This window comes from Prionailurus viverrinus, chromosome B4, assembly GCF_022837055.1.
Source record: "Prionailurus viverrinus isolate Anna chromosome B4, UM_Priviv_1.0, whole genome shotgun sequence".
NCBI classification, from domain to species: domain Eukaryota; kingdom Metazoa; phylum Chordata; class Mammalia; order Carnivora; family Felidae; genus Prionailurus; species Prionailurus viverrinus.
In genome coordinates this window covers 96,414,952-96,441,422 of record NC_062567.1, presented here as the reverse complement: position 1 = coordinate 96,441,422, position 26,471 = coordinate 96,414,952, and the positions used below count along the sequence as shown (strand labels likewise).

The following is a 26,471-nucleotide window of genomic DNA, read 5'->3' as shown; positions in this document are numbered from 1 at the left end:
AACTAAGGTGATATTAAACTGTAATTAGTGGAGTTTCCCTAGCAACAGCTAGCCCCTCAAGGTCCTGGAAACCTTGCTTCCAAAATTCCGTACAGACTTACTCTATCCCTGACCCCCTCCCAACCTGAGGGTATATAATGAATTACCTGTCAAACCCCAGTGCAGCTCTTCCTGCCCATGGGTCCTGTCCCCATGCTTTAATAAAATAACCTTTTTGCATCAAAGAGGTGTTCAAGAATTCTTTCTTGACTCTCGGCTCTAGACCACCCCATTATCACCCCAAAACTTCATCAGTAACCAATTGAGAACTGTTATATCAGAATCTTTTTCAGATGGTAAGTTTATCAAGTGAGCGTAATGCAGGTTTTCCATAGTAAAATTTTAATAAAGTATGAAGCATGTTTATCAGACCCAAATAGTCTTAGTTTCTCTGCAATAAGTCAAAAGCACAAACCTACATCTGGTCATCAGTGCTTTAGCCTTTTATCTCATTAGATAGCCAATGAATTCAATCCCATTTATTGTGCAAACAAAACTTTAATGTCTGGTTACCAAGGACTGAAAGCTATCTCCACAATTACCCATGACAACTCTGAGACAGACAAAATTAACCATTATTTTAAGTCATCCTTTTGCTAAGAAATTGCAACAGAGATAACACAAGCTTATTTGACTTTCAGCAAACCTAGATAGAATAAATTCCATATTTAATGCTGATAAACAGGTCTATCAAAACCCAACAAACTTAAATTATCTTAAACACTGAATACGGTTTACTTGGGTCCACTTAAGACAATTTGTTCTCCATGGTTAATTTTTACCTGGAATGCTGGTGGGGAATATGAAGTGGGGGGGCCCAAGGGGGTGCTCTTTGCTCCTGGACGGAGGGTAGGAGGAGGAACTAGTGGTGCCTGAGGCACTGAGGGTGGGATAGGAACCAGTTATGCAGGGGCCGCACCCCAGATGCTGCAGAAACAGAAGGGGGAGGGGAAGGATGAGTCAGTGAGGTTTGGCCAAGAAGCCTGGAAGCAGATAAATGCCCAGAGAGCAGAGAAAGACGTCTCTGGGTCCTAAAGCCTGTCAGCTCAGAGGAGCAGACGCCAGGTTTTGTTTTGTTTTGTTTTGTTTTCCATCAACTAGTGGAATTAGGCAATCCATGTCAGGCCAGAGAAGACAGGGAATTTCCCCGAACCAAATGGGGTTTCAGCAGCTGCTTGGAGATATTCCTTAAAGTCCCTGTCCTGAGGTACACTAACCACAGTTGGCTCCAATTATCATAGTCATTAACCAGGGAAATGAATGAATGAATGAATGAATGAATGGGAGGAGTAGGCACAGAAGGGGCGGTGGAGGGGTCATCATCCATAGTAGGAGGTGTCGTAGGAGAGGTGGGTGTTAGGCTTTCTTTCTTAATTTGTTCCTTCTCTGGAGATACACGTAAGTGACATAATGCTGTACGGACTAAACTCCAGGTCACTAAAATGGAATCAGGAAGCTTCTCTCCTTTTTCAAGTTTTCTTGTTAGATTTTTTCCCACTAACTCCCATAGATCTAAAACAACTGTACCATGGTTGAGGAACCAGGAACGGGCATCTCTTATTGCTCATAACAATTTACTTAATTGATCTTTTGTAACCATACAATGAGCCGCCTTTAAAAGCTGCTGTAAAGTTTTTAAATATAATAGCTGTTCCTTTGGCATTTTTTGGCCCATGGTAGAGAAAGAGAAAAATACTCTCATTGAAAACTAGACACGTTGGCAGCTATCCCAAGCGGGTACTGCTGTCCCTTACCGCGATGTGGTCTGTCAGAAGTCTGGACAATTTCACTTTCTTTGCCTGAATGTGTCCATTCTGCCTCCTGAAAATCTTCCTCTCAAGTCTATCACTATTGCGTCAGTGTCACCAGTTGTGGATTCGGCTTCCGGCTTTGTCCAGCAAAGCTGAGGAGAGCAGAAAGGACTACTCAAAACTCCATTCAAGTCAAGAGAGGTGAGAGGGAGGCTAAGGGAAGTTTCCCCCAGCTGCTCCCAAGCTCCCGTATTCATTGAGTCTGCCTTTAGGGAAACATTGCACAATACATCAGTGGGCTACGTGCCAGTAAGAATGTATAGAAAGCGTGCAGAAAAACAAGGCAGGATAAAATATCCCATGAGATAACATGGTCTAAGGAATTTATGAACACAGGCAGGACCTAACCCATAGATATCCATTAACTAACAAGTAGATATACACTAACTAGATAAGCAAAGCAAGGCCGCTGTTTTCAGCAAGGCCAAAAAGCAGTTTTCTGCTTTGCAATGCGTTCCCTGTAATCTTCTAACCCAGGACATTGCTCTTTGATTTCCCTGACACGCTGAGAGCATGGAGCCTGTTTGGGATTCTCTGTCTCCCCTTCTCTCTGCTCCTCCCCCACTCATGCTGCCTGTCTCTCTCAATATAAATAAATAGAATTGGCCATCATTTTAAGTCTTTTTGCTAACAAATTGCAACAGAGATGACACGAGCTTATTTGACCTTTAGTAAGCCTAGGTAATAAAACGACATTGAGGCACTAAGGCAGCCGCGAGGAAGGTCATGCTCTACATGTTTCAGGTGTTTATCAGTGGGCTGCAATCTGCAAGGAGATTTATTTAAGTTACATCTCTCTAGCCTTTGTTTTCCTTGTCATTCCCCCTTCCCCCCTCCCCCCTCCTCTATTTCCCCCTTTCCTTTCAATCATCTTCTCCACAGTTGTTACCATCATCTTTGCTTTCTGTTTTTGTTTCTCCTCATCCTGAAAGGGCGGCCTACACCGGCGGACTCCATCTTGTTCTGTGTCCTTCACCTAGACCACGCCTCCTCCCCTTGAGTAACCTCCCGCTCACCTGTTCACACTTCCTAATCAAAACACGCCCAGCGACCTGCGTAACAGGACTCCGACCCTTCCCCAGCCAATCAGCTGAGGCCACAGCCATTACCTCACCAACTGCCCCTAGACCCCTATAAAACCTTTGCGCTTTTGAAACTCACTCTCTCTCCCCGGTATCTCACCGCTGCGTCGGTGCAGGTAGTGGATTGAGCTCGAGCTAGCTCGAATAAAGGCTCTTTTGCTTTTGCCTCGGACTCAGCTCCCTGGCGGCATTTGGGGATCACGAATTCTGGGCATAACAATCCCTCTTTACAAATATCTTTTGTGCCTCCCTGAGCAATCCTTCTATTTGCTTCTCATTCCATCCATCCATCTTCTGCACTTTCTGGCAATATCAGGCCAACTTCTAGTGACAAAATTAACCTTCAGGAGACCCTGCCCAATAGGTTCTCTGAATGTAGAGGCCTGAATATTTCCTCATTTGATCCCTAAGCCTCTGTAAGACAGTAGTTGGGGTTTCCTCCTTCTCTTGATATATCTCAAAAGCTTTAGTGACATCCTGATATCTTGGAGCTGATTGCCTGATCCCTTTATTAGCTCTCTTAGATCCTGCATCCTAACCCTGTCCCCAGGATCATGGTCGTCCCAACCAGGTCTACAACCAGCTTTGTTGAGCTCGCCTAACACCCAGGCTGGGTGAGTGCTCTCTTTCCCAAATAGACATTGCAGCCCTCACGATAATTCCTCTTTCCTCTTCAGTAAATAAGATATTTGTGATAAACATCAGCTCAGCCCAAGAATAAACATTAGGTCCCCAGAACTGATCAACCTGATCTGCCAAGTCCAATAGAGCTTCCAACAGTGGTTTTATTTCCTTCTTGAAATTCCTTACCTCAGAACTGGTGAGGGGGGCACTGACAAAGCCAATTTCTACCTGTCCCAAAGGGACCTCCCTTAATGAGAATAACCTAGAACCCTTTCCTGAGCCCCTGGAGGGAAGAGGGAAGTTCTCTATGTCCTTCCCACGTTGTTCCAGTTCCTTCCTCAGATTTGGACACAAACCAGTAGACAAGGAGCGTCCTCCCAGTACTGTAGCATTTGTCCCAGTGGACTATCTGGGGGAATCTGAAGAGTCCCCACCTCTTTCTGGGTGTCTCTTCCCTTACCCCTAATACTAGAATTTCTGTTCCCCATCCTTGACCAGGCTAGTTCCTGCTTCTGAGTTTCCCTGGGATGTTCAACCACCCTTAATGGAGGTTTCCTGAACTCTCCAGAACCCACTTCGTCTGTCTCCAGATGTTTCCCTTGCAGGAGAAGGGAACCTTGGATCAAGACTCAGCATTCCCTTTGTATCTAGGATACTCAAGACTCAGCATTCACTTTATATCTAGGATACGTCTCAGTCACACACACTCAGCCTCTGAGGATTTCCAGACTCCCAAGGTAACACTTATAGGCTAACTTGCCTACCTTAGTCCCTGCACAGAATTACCAGGTCGCTGCCATAGGCTACACCCAGCATCACTTCTTCTATCTCCATAGGTAAAAAAAGTTCTTGAGTTCCACGAATCCCCCAAGGGCCAGGGGCCCTCCTGCAAAAAGGCCACCCAAACTGAGGTGGGACACGTCTCCCCTCTCACAAGAGGACCTGGACCCTGCCTGCTGACGTGAATCTCGGCCAAGCCCCCAAATTGCCAGAAATAAGCCCCCTGTTATAGGTGGGGAGTGGATAGAAACCTGAGACAAAGTAGAGGTGCTTGTTTCAAGGTGTGTGAGAGCATGAAGTTCCTACGCCAGTGACTAGGGAGCTGGGTAAAGCCATTTCCACCTCTCAGGTACCAGTGCATGGGCACACGTACACCCATCCACCTCAGTGAGCTAAGTAGCGCCACCTAGTGGAGAACAGAACCATTACACTAAGCCCTGCCTAACAGTGCCCTCTAAGCACACCCCCCAGAAGACCATTGCAAGTCACTCTACCTGCTTAGTATATGGACCATAGAGTGCTTCATATTTTCAGTTCTAGGAGAAACTGGATGTAACCATTCACGTTTCATTCTGCTCACACTGGTTTGATTATTTGTTCATTTTCTTTGCTTCTGTATTTGCTTAAAGTTTTCTTTTTTCATTCTTCCTTTTCTTTCTCTTTCTTAGTTAAAAAAATTTTATTTTTTTACTTTATTTTTAATTTTTAATTTTTTATTCTATTTCATTTATTTTATTCTGTAATTTAAAACATTTTTTAAAAGAGGTTAGAATGGGAGAGAGCCAAAGCATAAGAGACTGTTAAAAACTGAGAACAAACTGAGGGTTGATGGGGGGTGGGAGGGAGGAGAGGGTGGGTGATGGGTATTGAGGAGGGCACCTTTTGGGATGAGCACTGGGTGTTGTATGGAAACCAATTTGTCAATAAATTTCATAAAAAATAAAATAAAATAAAACATTTTTTTCTTACTGTTTTTTCTTCTTTCCTTTCTCTTTCTTCTCTCTTCTGTCAAGCCTCTTTCAACAAGCAGACCAAAACATACCTGGGATCCAGCTTCCTTTATTTGATTTTTTGTTTTATTTTTAATTTTAATTTTTTATTTTATTATTTTTTCTTCCTCCAAAATGACAAAATGAAGGAATTCACCCCAAAAGAAAGAACAGGAAGAAATGAAAGCCAGGGACTTAATCAACACAGATATAAAATGTCTGAACTAGAATTTAGAACCACAATAATAAGAATACTAGCTTGCATTGAAAAAAACATAGAAGACACCAGAGAATCCCTTTGGGTGGAGATTAAAGAAATAAAATCTAGCCAGGCTGAAATTAAAAATGCTATAACTGTGATGCAATCTCGACTGGATGCCATGATGGTAAGGCTGGACAAAGCAGAGCAGCGAATGAGTGATATAGAAGAAAAAAATATGGAGAATAATGAAGCAGAAAAAAAGAGGGAGACATAGGTTACAGATCACGATACAAGACTTAGAGAACTCAGTAACTTATTAAAAAAATAACATCCAAATTATAGGAGTCCCAGAAGGTGAAGAGAGAGAAAAAGAAGCAGAAGATTTATGTGAGCAAATTATATCAGAAAACTTTCCTAATCTGAGGAAGGGCACAGACATCAAAATGCAAGAAGCACAGAGAACTCCCATTAGATTCAACAAAAACCAACCATCACCAAGGCATATCATAGTAAATTCACAAAATATACATACAAGGAAAGAATTATGAAAGCAGCAAGGGGAAAAAGCCTTTAACCTATAAGGGAAGACAGATCAAGCTCACAGCAGACCTATTCACAGAAACTTGAAAGGGCAGAAAAGGAGTGGCAGGATATATTCAACATGCTGAATTGGAAAAATATGTAGCCAATAATTCTTCATCCAGCAAGTCTGTCATTCAAAATAGAAGGAGAGAAAAAATTTCCCAGAAAAACAAAAACTAAAAGAGATCATGACCACTAAACCAGCCCTGTAAGAAATTTTAAGGGGAACTCTTTGAGTGGAGAAAAGACAAAATTAAACAAAACAAAACCAAAAGCAACAAAGACTAGAAAGGACCTGAGAACACCACCAAAAACACCAACTCTACAGGCAACACAATGGCACTAAATTCATACATTTCAGTACTCACTCTAAATGTCAATGGACAAAATCCTCCAATCAAAAGACATATGGTATCAGAATGGAAAAGAAAACAACACCATCCATATGCTGCTTACAAGAGACTCATTTTAGACTTAAAGACACCTGAAGATTGAAAGTAAGGGGATGGAGAACCATTTATCATCCCAATGGTCATCTAAAGAAAGCTGGAGTAGTCATACTTATATCAGACAAACTATATTTTAAAATAAAGACTGTAACAAGAGATGAAGAAGGGCATTATATCATAATTAAGGGGACTATCCACCAAGAAGATCTAACAATTGTAAATATTTATGCCTCCAACATGGAATCCCAAATTTACAAATCAATCAATAACAAACATAAAGAAACTCATTGATAATAATACCATAATAGTAGGGAACTTCAACATCCTGGTTACAACAATGGACAGATCATGTAAGCAGAAAATCAACAAGGAAACAATGGCTTTGAATGACACACTGGACCAGATGGATTTAACAGATATTTTCAGAACATTTTATCCTAAAGCAGCATAATACACATTCTTCTCTAGTGCACATGGAACATTCTCCAAAATAGATCACATACTAGGTCACAAATCAGCCCTCAACAAGTGTAAAAAGATTGAGATCATACCTTGCATATTTTCAGACCACAATGCTATGAAACTTGAAAAAATTTGGAAATACCATGAATACTTGGAGATAAAAGAACTTCCTACTAAAGAATGAATGGGTTAACCAATAAATTAAAGAGGAAATTAAAAAGTACATGGAAGCCAATGAAAATGGAAACACAACAGCCCAAAACCTCTAGATGCAGCAAAAGCAGTCATAAGAGGGAAGTATATAGCAATCTAGGCCTTCCTAAAGAAGGAAGATAGGTCTCAAATACACAACCTAACCTTACACCTAAAAGAACTGGAGAAAGATCAGCAAACAAAGCCCCAAATCAGCATAAGAAGGGAAATAATAAAGATTAGAGCTGAAATCAATGATACCAAAATCAAACAGAACAGATCAATGAATCCAGGAGATGGTTCTTTGAAAGAATTAACAAAATTGATTAATCCCTAGCTAGACTGATCAAAAAGAAAAAGGAAAGGATCCAAATAAATAAAATCACTAATGAAAGAGGAGAGATCACAACCAACACCACAGAAACACAATCAATAATAAGAGAATATTATGAGCAACTACATGCCAACAAGTTGGGCAATCTGGAAGAAATGGACAACTTCCTAGAAACATATAAACTACCAAAATTGAAACAGGAAGAATAGAAAATTTGAACAGACCCATAACCAGTAAAGAAATTGAATCAGTAACCAAAAATCTCCCAACAAACAAGAGTCCAGGGCTGGAGGGCTTTCCAGGGGAATTCTGCCAAACATTTAAAGAAGAGTTAACACCTATTCTTTTGAAGCTGTTCCAAAAAATAGAAATGGAAGGAAAAAATCCAAACTCATTCTACAATGCCAGCATTACCTTGATTCCAAAACCAAACCCCATTAAAAAGCAGAACTACAGACCAATTTCCCTGAAGAATATGGATGCAAAAATTCTCAGCAAGATACTAGCAAACCGGATCCAACAATACACTAAAATAATTATTCACCACGATCAAGTGGGATTTATTCCTAGGATGCAGAGCTGGTTCAATACCCATAAATCAATCAATGTGATACATCACATTAAAAATGAAAGGATAAGAACCACATGATCCTCTCAATAGATGCAGAAAAAGCATTTGACAAAATATAGCATTTCTTCTTGATAAAAACCCTCAAGAAAGTAGGGGTAGAAGGAACATACCTCAAGATTATAAAGGCCATATATGAAAGACCCACAGCTAATATAATCCTCAATAGGGAAAACCTGAGAACTTTCCCCCTAAGTTCAGGAATATGACAGGGATGGTCACTCTCACCACTGTTATTCAACATAGTGTTGGAAGTTGTAGCCTCAGTAATCAGACAACACAAGGAAATGAAAGTCATCCAAATCCACAAGGAGGAAGTCAAATTTTCACTCTTCACAGACAGCATAATACTCTATGTGGAAAACCCAAAAGACTCCACCAAAAAACTGCTGGAACTGATGGATGAATTCAGCAAAGTGGCAGGATATAAAATTAATGTAGAGAAATCTGTTGCATTTCTACACACCAATAATGAAGCAGTAGAAAGAGAAATAAAGGAATTGATCCCATTTACAATTGCACCAAAAAAACCACATAAAATACCTAGAAGTAAACCTAACCAAAGAGGTGAAAAATCTATACACTGAAAACTATAGAAAGCTTATGAAAGAAATTGAAGAAGATACAACAATATGGAAAAACATTCCATGCTCATGGATCGGAAAACAAATATTGTTAAAATGTCAATACTACCGAAAGCAATCTACATATTCAATGCAGTCCCTATCCTATCAAAATAACACCAGCATTCTTCACAGAGCTAGAACAAACAATCCTAAAATTTGTATGGAGCTAGAAAAGACCAGGAATAGCCAAAGCAATATTGAAAAAGAAAACCAAAACTGGAGGCATCATAATTCCAGACTTCAAGCTGTATTACAAAGCTGTAGTCATCAAGACATTATAGTACTGGCACAAAAACAGACACATGAATTAATGGAAAAGAGTAGAGAACCCAGAAATGGACCCAGAGATGTATGGCCAACTCATCTTTGACAAAGCAGGAAATACTATCCAATGGAACAAAGATAGCCTCTTCAGCAAATGGTGCTGGGAAAACTGGACAGTGACATGCAGAATGAACCTGGACCACTTTCTTACACCTTACACAAAAATAAACTTAAAATGGATGACCTAAATGTAACACAGGAAGCCATCAGAATCCTAGAGGAGAAATCAAGCAACAATCTTTTTGACCTTGGCTGCAGCACCTTCTTACTCAACATGTCTCCAGAGGCAAGGGAAACAAAAGCAAAAATGAACTACTGGGACCTCATCAAGATAAAAAGCTTCTGCACAGTGAAGGAAACAATCAGCAAAACTGAAAGACAACAGATGGAATGGGAGAAGATATTTGCAAATGACATATCAGATAAAGGGTTAGTATCCAAAATCTGTAAAGAACTTATCAAACTCAACACCCAAAAACCAAATAATCCAGTGAAGAAATGGGAAAAAGACATGAATAGACACTTCTCCAAAGAAGACATGGAGATGGCCAACCGACACATGAAAAAATGCTCAACATCACTCATCATCAGGGAAATACACAAATCAAAACCACAACGAGATACCACCTCATGCCTGTCAGAATGGCTAACATTAACAATTCAGACAACAACAGACATTGGCAAGGATGCGGAGAAAGAGGAACCCTTTTGCACTGCTGATGGGAATTCAAACTGGTGCAGCTATTCTGGAAAACAGTATGGAGATTCCTCAAAAAATTAAGATATAGAACTACCCTATGATCCAGTAATTGCACTACTAGATATTTATCCAAAGGACACAACAGTGCTTATTTGAAGAGAAACATGCACCCCAATGTTTCTAGCAGCACTATCGACAATAGCCAAATTATGGAAAGAGCCCAATCTATCTATGGATGAATAAAGAAGATGTGGTATATATATATATATATATACATATATATGTATATATATATGTATATATATATGTATATATATATATAATGGAATATTACTTGATGATCAAAAAGAATGGAATCTTGCCTTTTGCAACAACATGGATGGAACTAGAGTGTATTATGCTAAGCAAAATGAGTCAGAGAAAGACAAATATCATGATTTCCCTCATATGTGGAACTTAAGAAACAAAATAGATGAACATAGGGGAAGAGAAGCAAAAATAGATAAAAACAGAGAGGGAGACAAACCATAAGAGACTTTAAATACAGAGAATAAACTGAGAGTTGCTGGTGGAGTGTTGGGTCGGGGGATGGGCTAAATGGGTTATGGGCATTAGGAGGGCACTTGTTGGGGTGAGCACTGGGTGTTCTATGTAAGTGATGAATCACTAAATTCTATTCCTTAAATCATTATTATACTATATGTTAACTAACTTGGATTTAAATACATAAAAAGAACAATGAAAAAAAAAGCAAATAATAAGCCTATTGACCCAATGAAAGGAGGGACGGGGAGACTTGGACTTCAGTGAAGTGAGGCTTTAATCAATGTTATGGCAAGAATGGGTGTCTAATGGAAAGGCACACTCAGGGCAGTTATAGCAGACAATTTGTCTCTTGGCATGCAAGTCCCTCCCCTGGTTCCTCATTGGCTGAGTACTACAGAGGTTACAGCCTTACCTGGACATCGCCTGTGCCCATGGAAGGCAAAAAGTAGTCTGACTGGAACAAATGTACATTCCCTGAGGTGACGCAGCGACTTTCAGTACGCCCTCCCTTTGTTCTTTGGTGCATGCTCATTGCAAAGCCCTTGAAAATAAGCCTGAGAAATGGAGAAGGGAAGAAGAACCAGGGAGTGAAGTGTCTAAAATTGGGGACTCCATTATGGGGGGGGGGGGTGTTCATATAAATATCCAAAAGGTTGTAAACCTACTGTTAACTAGACAACACAGCTTTTATTTGGTATTTCTGAAAATGAATCATCTCCCTTACTTCTCACAATACCTCATACAATAATAACTTGGTATAAGCCGGTTTTATGTATGCTAGTGTGTACAAGTTAAGTCTAATCCAAATCCTAGGAACAATTAGTTAGCACTGAAGCACTCTAATCAGGAATCCAGACTCCAAAGGTGCTCTTAGTATTTTAGGTACGGTTATGAAAATTGACACCCGAGAGTTTGTTAATTAGTATAAGGATGTTTACGAATAATTTCCATTGGCAAAATGAACACTGTTCAAGATGGATGGTTTGTAGGAAGGTTGAACATGCCCTCCTGCCACTGCATGAATAAGGTGGAGAGCAAGAGCCGAGTACAGCTGTCTTACAGAGGCCTCGGTCTCCTGCGTCACTTGATATTAATATAGGGTCTGCCTGATTGCAAATCCTACTTGCAGTGAAGAGCACAATTTCTTTAAGCTGTCCGTGTTCAAATCAATTCCTATATACTGGCTAAATGACTGAGCATTTTACTTTTCTGTGCCTTGACTTCCTTATCTTCAAAAAAATGGGATAGTAATAACATACTTCATTGAATTGATAAGAAATTATTTGTAAAAAAAAAACAGTGGGGTGCATGGATGGCTCGGCTTGTTAAGCACCTGACTCTTGATTTCCACTCAGATCATGATCTCACTGTTTGTGGGATTGAGCCCCACATCGGGCTCTGTGCTGACAGTGCACAGCCTGCTTGGGATTCTCTCTCTCCCTCTCTGTCTGCCCCTCCCTCACTCATACTCTCTCTTTCTCTCAAAATACATAAACTTAAAAAAATGGACTCCGTTAAAAAAATGTTTACTGTGTGCAACACACACATAAGTACTGTATCTATTAACTATTATTATTACTTCCCTTTAATAACTTAGGCATGCATATGTGCTTCCCATAGGTACAACTGAGACTAAGTTTAACCTAGAACATTTTCATACTTTATAGCATTACCTTTAGATAGGCTAATTGCTTAAAAAATATATCTTGACAGTATAAGAATTATGCTATAGATTCACAGTGGGGGATTTTGATGCAAATTATTCAGAATGCTGTTAATTTGTTTCTTAATAAATTCTTTATCTTCTGATTTTTTATGCCACTGCATTTGATATTCATTTGGATAGACTAAATTATTTATTTTCCTAATTTTAAAATGAATGGACTCACCCAAATTGATATTTTATAATTAGTTTTTAAACATCTTTGGAGATTAAATGGAAAATGGTAGGCAAATGCCACTTTCTTTCTCTCTCTCTTTTTTTAAAAAAATATATTTCTTTTCTCTACTCAACAATTGAAGATACACTTTCAAAATATAATTTGCCTTCTTTGGGGTGCCTGGGTGGCTCAGTCAGTTAAGCACCAACTTTAGCTCAGATTGTGATCCCACAGTTTGTGAGTTCAAGCCCCACATCGGGCTCTATGCTGACAGTGCGAAGCCTAGAGTCTGCTTCAGATTCTGTGTCTCCCTTTCTCTCTGCCTGTCCCCTGCTCACGCTCTGTATGTGTCTCTCTCTCAAGAAAAATAAATAAAAAATTTTTTAAATTGCCTTCTTAAAACCTGTAACTTTATAAAGTTTATTTTTACTTTCATTTCTTTTGCCTAGCTTGGATGATTGGGGGCTTGAGGTTATGTGCAGTTCTCAGGACTGGGTAAATTATCTTTGTGTATTCAAGAATAATTATAACTATCTTGAAACTTTTCTTGTAACTATGAAGAAGGAAGATTTATTTCCCCACTACCCTTCTAAATTCTTGGCTGAGATACCTCCTATAATAAAAAGACAGATTAACACTGGAAAATAAGCAGAAGTTTAATAACATGTATACCTCCTGTACACATGAAAGATACCCAGGAAAACTGAGTAGCTCCCTAAAATGGCCCAAGCCACTGCCTTAAACACCATCTCCCAGTAAAGACCAAAGACGGGGGTGGGGAAAGCCAGTTATGAGAGGTTACTAGGAAAGGCACAGTAAACAAGAGTATGGTTATTATGTTATTTTTCTAGGCAGCTAATGGAGGGTCAAAATTTTCCCCTGAGACCACAGGGTCTTGATTGTTTTCAGCTCAAAATAGTCCACATGCCAAAGTGGCACATTTTGGAAAAATATTCTGAATTCCTTCATTTTCCTCAACTCCTTAAAAAAATTTTTTTTAACGTTTATTCATTTTTGAGAGACAGACAGAGACAGAGTATGAGTAGGAGAGGGGCAGAGAGACAAGGAGACACAGAATCGGAAGCTGGCTCCAGACTCTGCTGATAGCACAGAGCCCGACATGGGGCTTGAACTCACAAACTGTGAGATCATGACCTGAGCCTAAGTCCGATGCTTAACTGACTGAGCCACCTAGGTGCCCCTTCCTCAACTCTTTATTAGTAAAAATTCATACTCTAACCAGTTTTTGTTTTTTTTTTTACCCAAGCAGAGCCAACTGCATTGTTAGGTTGGTAACACACCCTGGTTTCTTGTCCTTACTACCTAACATAGAACCAAAAAGTCTTGCAAAACCGTCCATAAGATAGTGTCCAAGTGTTTGTTTTACATTAGTTGGTGAATGAATCCATTTCCACCAATAGTTTGTGCTACTTTTCTAGGCATGTGCTACTTTTCTGGTCTTTTCTCTTGTGTGGCCACCATTCCACAAAGGAGCCAGGCCATCAGGGTGGATCCCAGGGCAGTGCTCTATGCCCGGGTGCCTTTTAGATTTTATTTACACCCTATCTGTGTTCCTACGGGGTTTAGATTAAAAGATGAATCCAAATCATAGTCCCCATGCTGTTCATAATCTTTTCTCACTGTCAAAGTCTAAATAATTTTCCATTGGTTCAAACTCAACCTAAGTTCCCTCTTGGAGGGCTCCCTAGTCTTCATGAAAATAGGATTTCAGGGGTACCTGGGTGGCTCAGTCGGTTAGGTGTCTGACTTCAGCTCAAGTCATGATCTCTTGGTTCATGGGTTCAAGCCCCACATTGGGTTCTGTGCTGACAGCTCAGAGCCTGGAGCCTGCTTCAGATTCTGTATCTCTGTCTCTCTCTGCCCTTCCCTTGTTCATGCTCTGTCTCTCTCTCTCTCTCTTAAAAATAAATAAACATTTTAAAAATATTTTTAAGAAAATGGGATTTCAACCAAACATGCCCAGGTATGCCCAGATTGTACTTGGCCCCAACAGGAAATCCCTACCCACTGTTCAAGAGGTACGAGCCACTATGCAAAAATATTTTCTATATTTCTATCTCCAGCCTTGAGCTGCTGTCATGTATTCAGCTGCTGCTTGTCATCTCCATACACGATCTTTCCCATCTCAGTTCATTACAACTCAGTCTCCAAATTCTCAGGACAAAATCTTGGGAGTCTCCCTTGATTCCTGTTTCACTCCTCACATGTATGTAATCCATTAGTAAATCTGATTGACTCATCTTTGAAGTAGATCTGGAATTCATCCACTTCTCACCACTCCCTTTTCAATCAGCCTCTCTTCACCACCAACCTGGATTATTGCACTACCTTCCTCAGTTGTCTCCTTGCTTTCTCCTCTGCCCCTACATTATACTTTCCTGCCAGCAGTCAGAAGTATCCCTTCATAATCTAAGTCAGTTATGTCAAAACCCCCCATGACTTTGATTTGGAGTTGAGCAACTTGAAGAAATAGCCTCCACCTTGTTTCCTTTGTTTGTTTGTTTTTCGCTGGGTGATTAGCAACAGACATTTACAGATTCTGGGGGTTGCGGTTTAAAAGGTGGTAGCTTTCTAGAATTTCTGACAGCCAACAGTTGTGTCCTGCTGGTGGCATTTGTTACTTGACAGCAACAGTGGTGATGGTTTTCTTATCAGCCAGACCTAGGCATTGCTCTGAGTTTTGCCTGCAGACTGTGTTTTCAGTGCCCTCAATCACCCTGTCAATTTCTTATAAGTGCCTTTGCTGCTTAACTTTGTCAGAATGACTTCTTTTGTTTGCAACTAAGAATCTTGACTTTTTGAGGAGAAAAAAAAAAAAACCTCTCAGAAGATTCCCTTTTTTTTTTTTTTTAATTTTGGGGTACTTTCAATGTTTCATATACATATGTATGTTTTTAGAATACAGTAAAACCTTGGTTTGCGAACATAATTCATTCTGGAAACATGTTTGTAATCCAAAGCACTCGTATATCAAAGCGAATTTCCCCATAAAAAATAATGGAAACGCAGATGGTTCATTCCGCAATCCAAAAATATTCATATAAAAATGACTACAATACATAATATAATATAAAATAGTGAAGAAAATACAAAATATATAGAAAAATAAGTTAACCTGCACTTACCTTTGCAAACCTTTGTGCCTGGTGTGAGGGAGACCAGAGAGAGGAGGTTTATTGTGTAGGATGACTTTCATGATCACTAATCGAATCACTGTTATCTATTGGCTCAATGGCATCTTTTCCTGCATGGAAGCCATCGTATACACTTGCATGGATGTTGGCACAGTACAGTATTAATAAACTCTTGTCATATACTGTTTTTAGTGTAACTGGCAATAAAGCAACAGAGGAAAGGGTCTATATCTGCAGGCAGCCTGACCTAGAATGAAGCAAAGCATTCCTAAGCTTACTCTTGTGCTTTGAAGTGACAAAAAATACACTAATGCCAGTTGTGGGCACTTGCCAATGTTCTGAAAAGTCACTGATTTCTGCCAAACACTGTGGCCTGAGACCGAGCATCTGAGCATGGGAGGCAATCACCCACAATCCTGCAGTGAGAGAGAGAGAGAGAGAGAGAGAGGGAGGGAGAGGGAGAGAGAAGAACCATTGACTCAATTGTGATCATTTGACATTTGGCGTCACTTACTACTCATATTGCAAGATATCATTCATTTAACAAGTTAAAATTTATTAGAAATGTTTGCCTGTCTTGCAGAATACTTGCAGAACAAGTTACTTGCAATCCAGGGTTTTACTATACATACATATATATATATATATATACATATACATATACATATTAAATTATATATATTCAGAGACTTATTTGTTAAATGAAGGCATAGTTTTATGCAACTTCGTATCTTGCTTATTTTTCTCTACTTACTATCATTTCATAAGTATATTTTTGGCTGTTGTAATTCTTCATAAACATTTTTGAGGACTGTACAGTGTTTTCTCAAATGAATGCATTGTACTTTTATTGCTGGATATTTAGATTGTTTTCATTTTTTCTTTATTATAAATAACACTGCCATGGTTATATTTATACATAAGGCCTATTCCAAATTTATTAGGATTGATTCCTAGAAATAGAATTACTGGATAATGAGGTATGAGTGTTTTTAAGATTTCAAATATGGAGTGTCCAATTACCCTCTTAGAACTTGTATTAATTTATACTTCTGACACCATCATGTGGGCACTGAGATCATATATTACCCTGAATATTGGAACAATGTATATATATGAACCTGGTTGAGCGTATTGTCTGAAAGAACCAGAGCTAGACACTAGTTAAAGCAGTAAAGGTAGATTTTATTCAGAAACTATTGCAAAAGGGGAAAAGAGGCCCCAGTATAGAACTGGGCTCAGTTCTGAAAACAATAAAGGCAGCTGGGGATTTACAGACAGGAAGCAGAGTTGGATGTGGGGGAGGCGTTAGTGGATGAAAAATTATAAAGAGCAGGCCAGACTTATCAGATATCAAGGGTGAGGGGTGAGAAATTTGATTAGATATTGAGGGTAATCATATATCAAGGGTGGGGGAGATTTTCTCTTGCCGGGGCCAAGGGAAGCCCACTTCGTTGTAAAGATTATTTTGACCTGCAAGCAATCAAGACCATTTGCCCCTCCCTTAACAAAATAGAAGCATCTAAAATGGGGGTCTTTTCCAGAATAGAGGTTTATTAGCAGAGATAATTTGTACTTGAGTGAACCATCTGTGTGGAAGGGCAAACATCTAATTACCAAACATTTCTTCCTCCTCTTCCTTCTTCTTTTTTTTTGGGGGGGGGTGGTGGGTGGTGGGAATTATTTAGTTTATTTATTTTAACTTTTTAAAATTCTTATTTATTTATTTACTTATTAGTTTTAAAATTTACACCCAAGTCCTCCTTCTTCTTATCACCTTGTGAAGAGCATTCCTTTCCTCTGAGGTCCTAGACCCCTCCCCCCTTCTCCTTAGTTCAAGGTGACATAAATACCTCATTTTGCCTGACTGCCTTTGGAATTTCCATGTCTATGTGGATTCGCTTCACATACATTATTAAATTTGATTTTCTCCTGTTAGTCTGTCTCAGAGAATCTCTTAGATTCCTTTTTAAAATTTCAATTTGTTTTGAGAGAGAGAGATAGAGAGTGAACAGGGGAGGGGCAGAGAGAGAGGGAGAGAGAGAGAATCCCAAGACACAGGGCTTGAACCCATGAACCATGAGATCATGACCTGAGCTGAAACCAAGAGTCAGATGCTTAACCAACTGAACCACCCAGGTACCCCTGATTCTTAGTAAGCTAGAAAGACCTTGAAGGGGACAGAATTCTTGCTCCCCAACACTCTCAACTGACAGGACTGTTGATAAAACTGGGCTATGCTGGTCTGGCAAGGATAGGGGGTAGGGGTAAGGTTGAGGTCTAAGTCAAGAGGACAGCTTAGAGGAGTCTAACTAAGTCTCATCAAGAAGAATGTCTTGTTAATGTATGTAACTTAAGTACTTCCTGTTCTCTATCCTTTTGTACTTTAGATGTTAGTTTGTCACTTCCTAACTTCAGCTTTAGCCACACAAACCTCAAGGAACAGTTTTTTTCCAAAGGAAGTCACAGTGGAACTTCTAAATTTTGCCTTTGGTGTAACGAGAGAGACAACATCTAAACCAAATTTACAAGCACTGGAATCAATTCTGCTCAAACTTAAACAGAGTAGTCATTTTAAAAATATGAACTCAAAGGTGTTACCATGAGAATTAGTAACATGCATTTCTAAACTCTTAAGCATTGCTAAACTTGTCTTTCTATACATATTTCTAAAAACTTTCCTTAGCACGGGCATATTTCCGAGAAAAACATTACTGAAGGTTCATATTCTCTGCATTTCTTAGTTCAGTAAGAGTCCAAATATGACCTGAGTTTCAGCATAAAAATCTGCCTGGGTCTACCTTTTCTGCTTCTCTATGGAGTGATGCTGTTCTGATTTGAATAAAGCAAAAAGGAAGTTGTCACTGTGCATACCATCAAGTGGCCTCAGGGCCTCTCTCCAGGGACTCCATCAGAGAGTGCTTCACAGGCTACAGCAGTTATATTACCAGCCTCTCCGGAAACCAACAAAGATCTTTGCACAAACTGCAAATTGTGTGCAGGAAGACCAGCTCTCAGGAGGAGAGGCTGAGAGAGCTGGTATGAAGTTACCATAGCAACATGCCTGCACATTCTGCCCTTTGGCTTTTATCTTGTCCAAGCCTGAGAAGCCTGATAGTCATATCCTGGACCATTTCACTTACACAAAGAAGATGGCTATCTTCCGCTAGGTCACTATGGTCCCTTCACAAGACAGAGATCCATGGTCGTGTACTTTTCATGGCGTGGCATATCATGGTCTACCATGTTCTGAGTTAATGTTTACCTCATTGTGATCCTGGAAAGTATGTCTCGTACAGCTAAATTTTTGATGAGGAAATTGAGCCTCAGTGTTAAGTAACTTGCTCAAGCTCACAGTGAGTAAATGAAAGAAGTGAATTAAACTAAGGGTTATCTCTCTTCTTTGTACCAATGACTCATACACCTTGTGCATTAGGTGGCCCGCACCACGACAATTCTCCTATGCTTTTAATCATCTCTCCCTAGTGTTTCGAGGCTACAGGCAAAGTTTGAGAACCACTATTTTTCACCACATAGATTCTCTTTGTCCTAATGACATCTTATCTCTGGCAAAGTACTTAGGCTGAAGGCACTCATTCACTCTCATTTCCTGTATCTTAGGACGGTGGAGCCAAAATTCTCCTAGTTTTCTACTGCTGCTTCTGGACCATCGCTACATGAGCTTTCCTCAGTAAGATTTTCTAAGTACATGACATTCATTTGCATTGAATTCCATTCTTACCCTCATCATCCTCAGATGCCCCCTACAATCCTTGAAGATGTGGACTGTGTGTGGTCCATAGTGGTAGTCTCTGTTTGGATGTCTAACACCCTGCCCACAAACTTCTTTAGCCAACTCTACTTCATTGATTTTAACACATCACTCACATAGATGTATCAGCTAGAGCTACTCTGCTTCCAAACTCCAACTGAAATACCCTACCTCCAAATTCCTACAATCTTCTGCCTCCCACCTCTCAAGCGCTGGCACAGTCCCTGCTACTAAATCTGCTCTCTGTGCTTTTGGTGACTCTGAAGCTTCTCATCTTATTCTCTCACCCATCACCTCCCCACCCCCCCCCCCAACCTGTTTGTTCCTTTTTTCTATCTAACCTAGGTACCAATGATCAGGAATCATAAGCATGTTCACACCAGTATCTCCCATAGCCTCGCTTTAGGATCTCCCTGTGAGCTTGGTCAGCCAATCCTTGACCAAAAATGTGTGTTGGTTTGATTTCTACTAAGTAGAACTACAGAAAGTAGAAAACCCATGCTGCTGGGCATCATCAATGTTTTTTTTGTTCCTCAGCATTTTATTTTTTAAAAAAAAATTTTTTTTTCAACGTTTATTTATTTTTGGGACAGAGAGAGACAGAGCATGAACAGGGGAGGGGCAGAGAGAGAGGGAGACAAGAATTGGAAACAGGCTCCAGGCTCTGAGCCATCAGCCCAGAGCCCGACGCGGGGCTCGAACTCACGGACCGCGAGATCGTGACCTGGCTGAAGTCGGACGCTTAACCGACTGCGCCACCCAGGCGCCCCTCCTCAGCATTTTAAATCAGTTACTTTTATTATTATTTTTTTTTTCAGTGGTTTATCCAAAACTTTCACAATCCTCAAGCCACCTACCCACCCTGGAGAGCTGCTCTCCTGTACTTTGGCTTCATTAAGCTTCTCAGCAGGCACCACATGCCAAGTTCCTCTCTGACTCAGTGTTTCTGTTCCTTTTGACTCAACTGTCATTTTCTTACTCCTTTCTTTGTCAAACTGCTACTCATCCCTTAAAGCTCAACTCAAATGTTGCCTTTTCTCTGCTGCATTTTCTGACCTTCCTTTCCTCTGTGCTCTCTTATTCCCTTTACACACATGTCTTCCTTTTCTGCTAAATTATGAGGCGAATTGGCTGCATTATATCACCTCTTACTGTCTCTCCCTCTGCCTTAGTCCTCTCAGGCTGTTATAACAAAATACAGACTGAGTGCTTTAAACAACAAAACTTTACTGGTGGGACAAGCCACCATCTGTGTGCAGGCTGATTCGGTTCCTGGTGAGGGCCTCTTTCCGGCTTGCCGCAGAGGAATGCCTTCTCACTCTGTCATCACATAGTGCAGAGAATGAGAGCAAGAGAGAGATTTCTGGTTTCTTCCTGTTCTTATAAAGACACTAGTCCTATCATGAGGCTCCACCTTCATGACCTCATCTAAACTTAATTACTTCCTCAAGGCCCCTCCTCTTAATACCATCACTTTGGGAGTTAGGGCTTCAATGTGTGAATCTGGAGAGGGTGCAAACATTTCGTCAGAATGCCCTCTGATTCAGAATCCTCACTTCAAATCACATTAAGTAAACAGAAGCCTGGTGGGATATTGGACAGGATGTGCTCTAGAGCTGAGGCACTTGCAAGATCTCAGTCTTTAAATTTGTGCTGTCTAGTGTCATAGCCATTAGTCACGTGGGGCTTACTGAGCCCTTGAGATGTAGCTAGGTTAAACTGAATTGTGTTCTAAGTATAAAATACATACTGTAGTTTAAAGACTTTATGTAAAACAGAGGATGTAAACTTTCTCTTTAACATTCTTTTTTTATTAAAAAAATTTTTTAATGTTTACTTATTTTTGAGAGAGACAGTGACAGAATGCAAGTGGGTTAGCAGCAGAGAGAGAGGGAGACACAGAATCCGAAGCAGGCTCCAGACTCTGAGCTGTCAGCATAGAGCCCGACGCGGGGCTCGAACTCACGAGCTGTGAGATCATGCCCTGATCTGAAGTCAGACGCTCAACCAACTGAGCCACCCAGGTGCCCCTCTCTTTAATATTCTTAATACTGATTGAATGTTGAAATAATATTTTGGATAATTTGGATTAATAAAGTCTGTTAGTAAAATTAATTTTGCCTGATTCTTTTTATTTTTTTTAATATACCTACAAAAATATTTAAAATAACATGTGTGGCTTGCATTATATTTCTATCAATAATGTTTTAAATACTCCATGATATACAGTATGAATATAGTGACTAACACACTAACACTCCATCCTAGTGGAGTCTAGGAATATTTTCAACCAGGAACTCTGTGTATAAACCTGTACTTACAGGAATCGTCCATTTTTTATAATTCTGAAATCTACATACTAAATTCAAGTTTCTTATCAATATGAGAATAAGATTAAAAGGATATTGGTGACAATGGTACCTTGCTCCATTATTAGAAGATACTATAGATTCTATCCTAAAATATTCTTGTAAAACAATTAAAATATACATCCTCATTGTGAAAATATTCACATTCAAATCAGCACAATTACAAGGTGGCAAAGGACAGCTAAAGCAGTCATGAAACATACACAAAAACTTGTTTATAAATTTACACACAATTATTTCCAATTCAAATATTCCTATTCCATTATCACTAACACCTAATCCTTGCAGGAAGAGTCAACACCTTTATAAGTGTCTTGTTAATTGTGCAATGCTGTCAACATGCTACAATACGATGCAATTGCAATATGAAATTGCAATTCTTGCAAAAGATTTAGGACTTCAGGAATTTATTCAAAAGATATTGACAAATAAAATGTTGTCTAGGATTAAATTAGTTAACATTTGAAGGAGAACAAATGAAAAAATAATGACTATTCGTCTGTAAAAAGAGAACAATTTAAATGTCAAAAGATTGTAAGAATTCTTGAGAAAATTGATGAAGAACTCTGAAGACCTCTGATATATCAGTATGTGTGTGATTAACTTGTTCTGCGAGTGTTCTGCAAGACGAGGAAACATTTCTAATAAATTTTAACTTGATAAACGAGCGAGGTCTTGCAATACGAGTAGTACGCGACGCTGAATGTCACATGATCACAACTGAGTCATTGGTTCTTGAAATTCACTTTGACATACGAGTGCTTTCGATTACAAGCATGTTTCCAGAATGAATTATGCTCACAAACCAAGGTTTTACTGTACTTTATTTTTTAAAATGATCCTCTCTACTTTGAAAGTCTAATGTGAAGTGAAATATGCTGTTCTTTTGTACCATATAACTTTCCTGAAAAATTATGCTGATCAATTAACACTCATTTTATTCTTTTTTTTCTAAGAATTAGTCCATAGTTGCAGTTCTCAGTTAAATATTTGTTAAATATGAAAAAAACAAGCTCAATTTCCAAATTTTCACTACTTTCATTTTTCAAAATAAAACTCCATTTAAATAACTTTTGCCACATTTTATTTAGAATTTTTGGTTCTCATTTAAAATATATTTACTTAGGGATGCCTGGGTGACTCATTTAGTTAAGCAACTGAGACATGGCTCAAGTCATGATCTCATGGTTCAAGGGATCGAGCCCTGCATCGGGTTCTGTGCTGACAGCATGGAGCCTACATGGGATTCTCTCTCTCTCTCTCTCTCTCTCTCTGCCCACCCCCCTGCTCTCTATCTCTCTCAAAATAAATAAACATTAAAAAATAAGTATATTTCCTTTAAACAGTCCTTTTCTGAAACCAGTTTATCTTTTTAAAAAAATATTTATTAAAAAATTTTTTTTAACATTTATTTATTTTTCTGAGGCAGAGACAGACAAAGCATGAACAGGGGAGGGGCTGAGAGGGGGAGACACAGAATCCGAAGCAGGCTCCAGGCTCTGAGCTGTCAACACAGAGCCCGATGTGGGGCTTGAACTCACAGACTGTGAGATCATGACCTGAGCCGAAGTTGGGTGCTTAACAGACTGAGCCATGTAGGTGCCCCACGAAACCAATTTATCTTAATTGTGATGGCTAAACTTTAAAAATTATTATAAATACAAAAAGGATAAATATATTTTCTAAATCTATACACATACAAAAATAAATGTTAAAAGATTAATGCTGGTGTTTATGAAGTACTTACACTGTGTTGTATAATGCTGCTAGATTTAATCATGCATAAGTTAAACTTGTCACATACCTGAGCACTAGAAACTCTTAGGTATCTAAACATAACCCAAGTGTTTCAGGTAGGAATACAAGATATAAATGCTTGAAGAGATAATGTAACCAATATAATCATAGCATTGACTTAATTAATGTTTACACTATTCAAGTAGCTATAGACTTTTAGCCTAGGTCATTTCTCAATTCTGAGAAGAAAATGATTTTGAACTTGTTCAACCCAAAGGAAATGGTGGGTTCAACAGCGGTTTTGGTGTTTCCTTTGAATGTTCTAGTTCTTAACTTTTTTTGCTGTTGTTTTCTTTTTGCAGTTTCTTTGCTAAAGCATCTTTAGCATGTTCTGTCAGCTCTGGTTCCAGGGGCAACTATATTTTTATTTCAGGTTTTATCGGACTATTTGATTTCTTAAATATAAAAACAATTTAAGAAACAAAAATGTTTTTAAAAGCTTTAATTCATAACCATTGTTGAGTAAAATATTGACCTTTGTATCTGACCCATGAGTACTGTATTTTCTTTCAATATCCTTGAAACTGGTTGACAAGCTTGTCAGTTTGCAGGCAACACACAATTTCAGAACTTTCTTGTTTTTTTGTTTTGTTTTGTTTTTAATGGGAGGCTACTGAGATTTGTTCTTTATTCTCATGTTGGTTTTGAAGTGGACTCACTTAATAATTTGCTCGTTCCAACCAAATTGTTGAATCTATTGACAAAAAGTTATTCATTGTTTGCATTTATTGTCCTTCTGATTTCTCCCCTAGGATCTCTAGTTGTATCCCTTGTTTTATTTCTGATATTGGCAATTTTTGTTTCCTCTCTCTGCTGCATTTTGAATTTCACTGTTTTGAGGTTGTTTTTGAAGAGAAGGATAGTTGCACAACAACTCATCCACAGTAACTTAACTACAACGGGGTATACTTTAAGAGATTTTCTTTTAACTTTATTTATTTTGAGAGAGTGAGAGAGAGAGAAGCAGGGAGAGGCAGAGAGAAAGAGGGAAAAAGAGAGAATCCCAAGCAGGCCCCCACTGTTAGTCACATGGGGCTTGAACTCATGAGCTGCCAGACTATGATCTGAGCCCAAATCAAGAGTCAGCCACTTAACTGACTGAGCCACTCAGGTGGCTGGGATATAATTTTTCTAAAATAATAATAAGAAGTCTGCAGGTCGGAAGTGTAGGACTGGTGCAGTAGCAACATGATGTGACTATTTCCAGCTCTTTCTATTTTCCTGTTCCGTCACCCTTAGCATGTGGATTTTCCACTCGTGCTTCTTATTTCAAGGTCACAGGACTGCTGCTGCATCTATGGCTTCACTTCCACACTCCAAGTACAAAGAAGAAGGAGGAGGGGCAGGTGGTATCTGTTTCAGACTGCGGACACAATGGAGATAGCTAGTTTCTGCTTTGTGTAGGAGCCAGAAAAGTAAGTTACCTCTGGAGAAGTTATTCAGAGAGCTGCATCCTTCCTCTTTATCCCATCTTGCCAACTCCCTTTCTTAGAAACCATTCACCTGGTGATCTACCTTTATAACCCTGCAACATGAATTGAAACACATCTTTTAATCTGGGATATTACTCAATACTACATCACAATGCACCCTCTCCCCCCACCTGCTTTGTCTAGTAATTGTGTTGTGGAACCCAAGTTCTGCCTGTTGCTCAGTACCCAAGAGCCCGTTTTGGTTGGAAAGGACTATGAGCTTTATTCAGGAGGCCGGCCACCTGGGGAGAAGGCAGACTCTGGTCCAAAAGCCAGCTCCACGGTTTCTGCCTAGCCAAGAGGGCTTTAAAGGGACTGGGCGTAGTTAATTAGGGAGGGGGTGCAGTGGCCTGTAACATTTCCTGATTCCGTGTAGATTTAGTGGTGCCTCTTTACAGCTTTCAGTGTCTGGCGGTTGAGCAAGAGGTCTAATTCCTGTCCTGTGACGTGCAAGGGCTTTCTATTCTCCTTCTAGAAGATATAATAGGAGGGTTAGTAAATCAATCAGATAAAATTAAGAACACCTGTTTAAAGGTCACCATGCTAGTTATAAGATCAAGGCAGCTTCAATTACTTAAAGTGTCCATTTAAATTTCTGTTTATTCCTCTGCTTTGTGGTGGATATGAATTGTTGAGAGGCTCAGTTCATATTAAATTTCTTGCTCCTTTGTGTTTTGTACGGTCTGTACTATAAAATGCTATTCCCTGATGGGCTGATATCTAAGTTTGGGTTTACATTTGTGGGTAATCTTGTCTTTTAGCCTTTCTTGTTTTTGACAAGGCCTCAGTCACAAAGTCAAAACCCCTAAAATTGTCAATAGCAGAGAAAAACTCGTTGTAACTTATTATTCCCATGGGTGATGAGCCATGTAACTTGGGGGTCTGTTTAAGGACTAAAATGTAAACATGTCTTCAGTAAATTATAAGCTGGACAGGAAACAAGAGCAAGTCCTGGAAATGTGTCTATTGAAACTTGGTTTACAACTTCATGTACACTCATCCCAGGGACCTAAACCTGTCAAAGCTTGCACAAATAAATATATCTTGTTTTTTCAGTCACTAGCATTTTTCTCCTTTGAATGTGACTAATGGGTTTTTCAACCACATGTGAGTAATCTATATTTTAAGAAAAAAAGCTCATGGCTTTTCTTTAAGTCCAGCATCCAAATGATGGTATTTTAAAGTCTGAATCCATGTGTCTCACTTGCCAAAACAAATGGTTAGACGACTGGTCATTGACTGAGTCATTATCTATCATATCTATCAATCAATCAATCTCAGTAAGGGTTTGTATTAGCCACACTGTATATAACTGTCCATTTAGCTGATTACTCACCTCTTTTTCTTTTACTAGAAATTTTCTGTTAGCTGGCATTCTTTCAGAAACATATCTCCTCCCTCAGTCAAGCATTGCCATCCACAAATCAAGTTCCATCTTTCTTTTTCTTTCTGAACATAAAAACTCATCTGGTGGGGAAAAAGTTTCAGTGTTAGAAGTAAGTCATCTTTTGGGGACAGTCTTGGACCCAGGGAGGTGGCTTCCCCTACTTACAGACAGGTTTCCGAATGTGTCATTTCCATTTAATTGGGTCACTTTGATGAGCTGCCTGTTTTTTATTCAAATGCTTTTCTGACAATGCCCAGGTTCTTACTGGA

The 26,471-nt window shown here is 39.3% G+C and overlaps 1 protein-coding gene across 6 annotated transcripts in view; it reads right to left on the bottom strand.

Moving 5' to 3' along the window:
• Positions 1-2,841, bottom strand: part of GLIPR1 (GLI pathogenesis related 1) — a 29,811-nt gene extending 26,970 nt beyond the window's left edge. For 4 of the 6 annotated variants that reach the window (XM_047865576.1, XM_047865577.1, XM_047865572.1 and 1 more), the window contains exons 1-2: positions 2,740-2,841; positions 1,794-1,942 (exon numbers count right to left, since the gene is read on the bottom strand). The gene's annotated coding sequence lies outside the window, so the exon portion shown is untranslated. Of the gene's footprint in view, positions 1-821; positions 967-1,793; positions 1,943-2,739 lie in introns of all 6 variants that reach the window. The other 2 variants (XM_047865575.1, XM_047865573.1) reach the window with 1 other exon arrangement.
• Between the last annotated feature and the right edge of the window lie 23,630 nt (positions 2,842-26,471).